The sequence below is a fragment of the Leucoraja erinacea genome, chromosome 4 (assembly GCF_028641065.1).
Source record: "Leucoraja erinacea ecotype New England chromosome 4, Leri_hhj_1, whole genome shotgun sequence".
Taxonomy (NCBI): Eukaryota; Metazoa; Chordata; class Chondrichthyes; order Rajiformes; family Rajidae; genus Leucoraja; species Leucoraja erinaceus.
Genome location: NC_073380.1, coordinates 97,174,240 through 97,182,180, shown reverse-complemented (window position 1 = coordinate 97,182,180; position 7,941 = coordinate 97,174,240). Strand labels below are relative to the sequence as shown.

General features: G+C 42.9%; 1 non-coding gene across 1 annotated transcript; it reads left to right on the top strand.

Moving 5' to 3' along the window:
• Window positions 1–7,373: 7,373 nt before the first annotated feature.
• trnag-gcc (transfer RNA glycine (anticodon GCC)) lies at window positions 7,374–7,444 on the top strand. The gene has a single exon. It is a non-coding gene; the product is annotated as a tRNA-Gly (tRNA).
• The last annotated feature ends 497 nt before the right edge of the window (window positions 7,445–7,941 follow it).

Here is a 7,941-nt window from a genome sequence, read left to right as displayed (position 1 = left end):
AGAAACATGAAACACATTAAGAAAATTTGCAGGAGTAGGCCATTCGGCCCTTCGAGCCTGCATCGCCATGCAATATGATCATGAGTTTGATCATCCAACTCAGATAACCAATACCTACCTGGATTAGAAACATACCCCATATCCCTTTGCAGCCACAAGGGCCCATTAACTCCCTCTTAAATATAGCCAATGAACTGGCCTCAACTACCCTCTGTGGCTGATCATCCAGAGATTCTCACTCTCTGTGTGAAAAATGTTTTTCTCATCTCAGTCCTAAAAGATTTCCCCTTTATCCTTAAACTGTGACCCCTTGTTCTGGACTTCCCCAACATTGGGAACAATCTTCCTGCATCTAGCCTGTGCAACCCCTTAAGAATGTTGTAAGTTTCTATAAGATCCCCCCTCAATCTTCTAAATTCTAGCGAGTACAAGCCGTGTCTATCCAGTCTTTCTTCATATGGAAGTCCTGACATCCCAGGAATCAGTCTGGTGAACCTTCTCTGTACTCCCTCTATGGCAAGAATGTCTTTCCTCAGATTAGGAGACAAAAACTGTACGCAATATTCCAGATACACTGCAAGGGATTGATAGATTATGTATTGAGGCAAAGCAGGTATATCAAGTTTGGTTTCAGATCCAGCAATTATTTTATTGAGAGGCAGAAAGGGTACAAGTTGATAAATAAACTGTTCCACTGCCTCTTCTAATTCCTCCTCAACCTATCTCAGTAACTCTGTCGCTGCCCGTACTTGCCAAGGTATCCGGGAAAGCCTCATGGTTAAAGCAACTTACTGCTGGAATCAGATTGAAGCCCATTTACTCTATGATGCATACAAAATCTAACATTTCATTGCTCCTGAGATTATTATTTTTTAGGGGTTATCACTTGTAGCTGTTCAGAGTGCCAGGTCTTTTGTTTTGTTCCCGATGTTGGGGAAGTCCAGGACAAGGGGTCACAGTTTAAGGATAAAGGGGAAATCCTTTATGACCGAGATGAGAAAAACATTTTTTATCTCTGGAATTCTCTGCCACAGAAGGTAGTTAAGGCCAGTTCATTGGCTATATTTAAGAGGGAGTTAGATGTGGCCCTTGTGGCTAAAAGGCAGGTATAGGATACTGAGTTGGATGATCAGCCACGATCATATTGAATGGCGGTGCAGGCTCGAAGGGCCGAATGGCCTACTCCTGCATCTATTTTCTATGTTTCTATGTTTCTATGTCTTAGAGCAAAATCTGAGATAGTCGTCGTTCAGGTGTTGGATGAACCCCAGCATCTAAAATGTAATCTTCAACTGTTTTCAGGTTCTTGGTTGTGTCATGCCGACTCTCCTTCACATCAATTCTGTCACCAAGATGGATGCTTCCACTTCACAGATCACTAAATGAAACCTTTGACCTCTTGTGCCTCTGCTGATCTCATCAAAAGCTCCTCGGTTAACTTTAAGCCTGATAAAAATCCCATCATTCACCGGCAGCTTTTTCATGTTAAGTGTTTTACAGTCCATTTCCATTCATCCTCCTTTTATTTTATTATTGGGGCAAGAAATAAACCAGAACATTTTGACTTTGAGGTCAGGTTGAAAAGAACAGCAGTCCGCAGCCTAATGGATGGCTGAAATGGCACAAAGGTTCCTGGCAGGAGAGGTGACCCGCAGCCTTAAGGTTTGTGAGCTCAATGGCAGGTCAGAGTAATCTGCTGTAATGAACGAAGAGTTTAAAACTTTCTCTGAGTTGGATGAAAGCCATCCACCGCTCTGCTTTTCATTGGGTGGACTTCATTCAGCAAAGCCCTGTTCCCACAGGCAACAATAGTTGTGGAGGCAAATTGTTCATTGATAATAAAGCTGCATTAACTTGGCAAGTGTTCATACATTTAAATGAAGCAATGTAATTGTGAATCTGAGAGAAAAAATATATACATTAGCAATTCCCCGAATCAGTGAAAGGGCATAACTGAAAATATAAATATAAATATAATACATACATTTTTTGCTATTTTTCTCACAAATTAAGATTATTCATTCAAGTTTTATGTTTAATAAATGGTGTGGTGAATGAATGAAGTGTAACGCATCCCCTCCACACATATACACAGGCACGCGCACGCACACATACACACACACACATAGGCACACACAATAAACTAAACTCCTTATTGTCGATACAAGCTCGTTCAGTTGTTGCAGGAACCTGTAAATCCTTACTCTGTACAGAAATAGATCTTATGCCCCTGTCCCACTTAGGAAACCTGAACGGAAACCTCTGGAGACTTTGCGCCCAACCCAAGGTTCCCGGAGGTTGCAGGTGGTTGCCAGAGGTTGCAGGTAGTGGAAGCAGGTAGGGAGACTGACAAAAACCTCCGGGAATCTCCGGCAACCTCCGGGAACGGCACAGAAACCTTGGGTGGGGCGCAAAGTCTCCAGAGGTTTCCGTTCAGGTTTCCTAAGTGGGACAGGGGCATAAAGCAACTTAGGAAAAGTGCTGCATAAATGCATGTCCTTTTAAATAAAAGGGAGTACATCCTTATTAATAGAAGGGAGTACATGAATGAGCAGTGGAATTTATGCAGTGTCCAGTGCACTCCATTGGGCTTGGCTATAATGTTGCTTGTACCAGCAAGTCTTTTGATAAAATATTGCCACAAGCACGATGGATGTATTCTTCAAAATGAGGGTTGAGGAGGGAAATCATAATGGATACAACTTCTGTACTCAGACATTTGTAATGTAGTATAAGTTAATGTGTGGGAAAGAACAATCTCTCAATCAAATCTGAAGTCAGTCAAGGCTGTGCTCTGATTGTTTGTGTATAGTACGGTGCAGTGAGGCCAAATGCAGGCAAAAGAGAGGTGATGACCCCAGGCAGTGGAGATTCTGTAGACTACTACATGCATGATGCTGCGTGCTTCTGCTTGGACTCACTGTCAATCTGGATCATAGCGAGGATCATAGAACATAGAACAGTATTTGACCTCCCAAAGTGCAACACCTCAACCTTGCACACTAGTTAGTGCAATAATCTTGAAGAGGTTGAATATCTTGTAGAAACGTACAAAATTCTTAAGGGGTTGGACAGGCTAGATGCAGGAAGATTATTCCCGATGTTGGGGAAGTCCAGAACAAGGGGTCACAGTTTAAGGATAAGGGGGAAATCTTTTAGGACCGAGATGAGAAAAACATTTTTCACACAGAGAGTGGTGAATCTGTGGAATTCTCTGCCACTGAAGGTAGTTGAGGCCAGTTCATTGGCTATATTTAAGAGGGAGTTAGATGTGGCCCTTGTGGCTAAAGGGATCAGGGGGTATGGAGAGAAGGCAGGTACAGGATACTGAGTTGGATGATCAGCCATGATCATATTGAATGGCGGTGCAGGCTCAAAGGGCTGAATGGCCTACTCCTGCACCTATTTTCTATGTTTCCATGTTTCTATGTTGCTATGTTTCTATGTTTCATCTCTGATGCTTCCTCGTACCTCCTGCTATTCCAATAAAACCATCTCATTAAAAATGCCATCCTCAGCATCCATGCAACTCTCTTTCTCTTGGTCTCCCTCTAACATGGTGATTTCCTTTGTTCTCATCACCCTTTCCTCTTCTCTACAACTTGAAACATCTTTCATTTCCAACTTTTTCTAGTTCTGATTGGAGGTCAGCAACATGAAACATTAACTCTGCTTCTCCCTCCACAGATACGATCTAACCTGTTGAAAATTCTCACAATGATTTGTTTATACTTAATAATATTGAGGTATTGTCTAGTTAAATGTCTGACTGCAATCTAGTAGAGTAGGCTGAACATAAAAGGAACACAAATGATATGAGCAGGAATAGGAGGATTCTGGACTGGGCTTTGGAAAAACTAATTATATAATTGGAGTAGAAATTTATTTCAAGAATTCACCTACTCTTTGTAATCAAGGATTATTAAAGGGCCTGTCCCACTTTCATGACCTAATTCACGACCGCCGTCGAGTTTGCCCTTGACTCGCACTCGCAGCATGGTCGTCACGATGTTGTAAGAAGTCGTAGGAGGTCGCGATGTTGGTCGTAGGCACTCGTGGCATCAAGTAGGTTGTGGCGTTTTTCTAGCAGTATTAAAAATGTCCACGAGTAAAAAAGGTCGTGAATTAGGTCGTGAAAGTGGGACAGGACCTTAAGGAAAATGTAGCAAATCTTTAAATTCAAGCCTTGATCATGTATTTAACCACGTAGTTTAGATTCAGGATGATATACCCATGTGTCAATTAGCTTACAGGTCTTACATTTCTGTCTGTTATTTCTCAGTTGTTGCCAGTTACTGTGCAATTCTTTACTGTAAATGTAAAACCATCTATCTACACACTTCCCTATGATCTGCAAACCAGGCAACGTGCCTGTTGCAACTTAATTAAAAGTAAAATCTCAACAAGCATGTAGCAGTGCATTGCTGAGGGATATATTATCGAAAACATTAGATTGAGTGGATTTTATTGTAAAACCTTGTGCCACGTCTCTCCATACTAAGGTGGCACTGAGCTTTGAAGTCCAATGTGTGCACTAAATCTTTGGTTCCAACTGCCCAGCACCAGCAATGAAGTCCTAGCCAAGAAGATTTCACCCAATGTTTAAATGTTTTTGTGGTGATTCCAGCACTGATTAGATAGTGTTTGTACCACCAAATAAATTGAGATGGACATGAATTGAGTCCTATTCAGGCCACTCCAAAATACCCTGCAACTAATGATGTATTTTGATGTGGAGTTAATGTTGTGATTTGGACTAGGTGCTCTGTGGGCTGAGTGCTCTGTGTGTTCCTTGCCTGCAACATAGAAACATAGAAACATAGAAATTAGGTGCAGGAGTAGGCCATTCGGCCCTTCGAGCCTGCACCGCCATTCAATGTGATCATGGCTGATCATCCAACTCAGCATCCTGTACCTGCCTTCTCTCCATACCCCCTGATCTCTTTAGCCACAAGGGCCACATCTAACTCCCTTTTAAATATAGCCAATGAACTGGCCTCAACTACCTTCTGTGGCAGAGAGTTCCAGAGATTCACCACTCTCTGTGTGAAAAATGTTTTTTCTCATCTCGGTCCTAAAGGATTTCCCCCTTATCCTTAAACTGTGACCCCTTGTCCTGGACTTCCCCAACATCGGGAACAATCTTCCTGTCAATCTGCATCTAGCCTGTCCAACCTCTTAAGAATTTTGTAAGTTTCTATAAGATCCCCCCTCAATCTTCTAAATTCTAGCGAGTACAAGCCGAGTCTATCCAGTCTTTCTTCATATGAAAGTCCTGACATCCCAGGAATCAGTCTGGTGAATCTTCTCTGTACTCCCTCTATGGCAAGAATGTCTTTCCTCAAATTTGGAGACCAAAACTGTACGCAATACTCCAGGTGTGGTCTCACCAAGACCCTGTACAACCGCAGTAGAACCTCCCTGCTCCTATACTCAAATCCTTTTGCTATGAAACAGCTTTGCTGTCCTGTAATGGGCTAGGTCCTCTGCGTGTTCCTTGCCTGTCCTGTAATGGGCTAGGTGCTCTGCATGTTCCTTGCCTGTACTGTAATGTGCTGGGGCACTGGATGTACCCTGCCTGTACTGTAATGATCTTGGTGTTCTGTCTATTCCCTATCTGCACTGCAATGGTAACTAGTTGTTACCTGCCTGTACTGTAATAATGAGCTGGCTGTGCTAAGAGATGATTATATCTTAGGCTCCCCACCCACTAATATTTGCTTAGTAGGGCGGGTGGGGTGGGGTGGGGGGTTGCAATATCTCATTATTAAATCCTTTCTTTCAATGCAACATGGTGAAGTATAATATAAAGCTCTCCACATCTTGGTCAACAGTGTACTGTCCCACCACTCAGCAGAGCCACTATTTTTCTCATCCCCACTCCTGTCATCCAAACAAGCAAATGGTTTCCCGTTTAAAGGTGGACTGCGGCAAGGAGCCATGGAACAGAGACTAAGCAGACTCACTTTGTGTCAGATCACTCCATCTGTCAGAATGAAGAGAGTTTCTTGTCACTGTTTTGGGCTGAGTTTGAACTGGGGTCACTGAGATGCAAGGCTGATGTTTCACACACGGCACCATGTTAATCAGAGCCCTGGGACTTCAAAGACAATTTTGGCCAATATTTTTAAGTTCTAAGTTACTGATGGCAATATTACTGGGTGACTGCTCAATGCAGTTCATGACATTCCTCTGTCTGATCGAGTCTCACGGTGATAAATTTGTTGCAGGCACAGCGAATAATTATGGATACAGCAGATGGGGACTTACAGGGGAAGGAAACAGTGGGAAAAAAAAACCGATGGACACAGGCGAAGCAGTTATTGATTAACAACTCCCTGTACAAGAGAAGATATGTGAATATTGATTGATTAGTATAAAGAAGTCAGCAGAGGATTCACACAGGACGGTCTGGAGATCTGATGATGACTTGCCCAACCCCTGTATTTGTTTAATTCTGCCCGATGTATCTTCCTCGCTGCCATCAAGATTAAAGTGTACAACAGGTCACATAATCTAGTAGCATTTAGGCAGTGTTGTTTCATGAGACTGCGTATTGGACATGGAGATCATAGAAACCACACAGATTTATAGTACAGGACGATTCTGTTCAGCACTCTAGCTAAAAAAAATGTTATTTATACTAATTCCCCCTGCTTGCTCACAGCCCACAGCCCTGTGAGCTTGGACACATCTAGTTTAAATACGATGAGTCTGCCTGGGCCGTGCTTTCAGATAGTGAGTTCCCAGCCCTTCTCTTTGGGGCAAATGTTTTCTCCTCAGTATCATTCTCCTCTTTTCCATTCATGCTTTACATTTGATCCATCGTTATTCACCTCTCTGTTGAGGGAAATATGTCAGGACACTCAATTGGTGATCTGTACGGGCAGAGTCGCAATTCCCATTCATCGTCCAGCACAGCGGCGACCCCCGAAAAAAGTTGTCGTGCAGCCGGGTCCAGGGGTTGTGAACAAAGCTTTGATCTGTTGAGGGAAATATGTCAGGACACTCAATTGGTGATCTGTACGCTAATTCCCATTCATCGTAACAGCTGGAAAAAGTTGGTGCAACGGGTGGGTTGTGAACAAAGCTTTGATCCGATGGTGTGTAATTCCAAAGTTATCCCCGACAGAACTATGCATGCAGTAGTCATCATTTGAGCAAAGTACTAACACTTTTAGTAATGTTATGTCTGATAACCATGAAAGTTTTAACATTTGATTTAACAGACTGGTTTCCTGTTAGGAACAGGGCTGTGCATGTAATCATGTAATCATGCTTGTCCAGTATAAATTGTTTAGGCCGCTTCACAATATCAATAGAGGCAAATATCATCATATTGGTAAATAAATACAGTACTTTGGTAACGCTTTGCATTGGTGGTTCAGTGGTAGAATTCTCGCCTGCCACGCGGGAGGCCCGGGTTCGATTCCCGGCCAATGCAATACAAATTTTGATTTGTGTAAAGGAGCAGGGAGGTTCTACTCCAGTTGTACAGGGTCTTGGTGAGACCACACCTGGAGTATTGCGTACAGTTTTGGTCTCCAAACCTGAGGAAAGACATTCTTGCCATAGAGGGAGTACAGAGAAGGTTCAGCAGACTGATTCCTGGGATGTCAGGACTTTCATATGAAGAAAGACTGGATAGACTCGGCTTGTACTCGCTGGAATTTAGAAGATTGAGGGGGGATCTTATAGAAACTTACAAAATTCTTGGACAGGCTAGATGCAGGAAGATTGTTCCCGATGTTAGGGAAGTCCAGAACAAGGGGTCACAGTTTAAGGATAAAGGGGAAATCTTTTAGGACCGAGATGAGAAAAACATTTTTCACGCAGAGAGTGGTGAATCTCTGGAATTCTCTGCCACAGAAGGTAGTTGAGGCCAGTTCATTGGCTATATTTAAGAGAGAGTTAGATGTGGCCCTTGTGGCTAAAGGGACC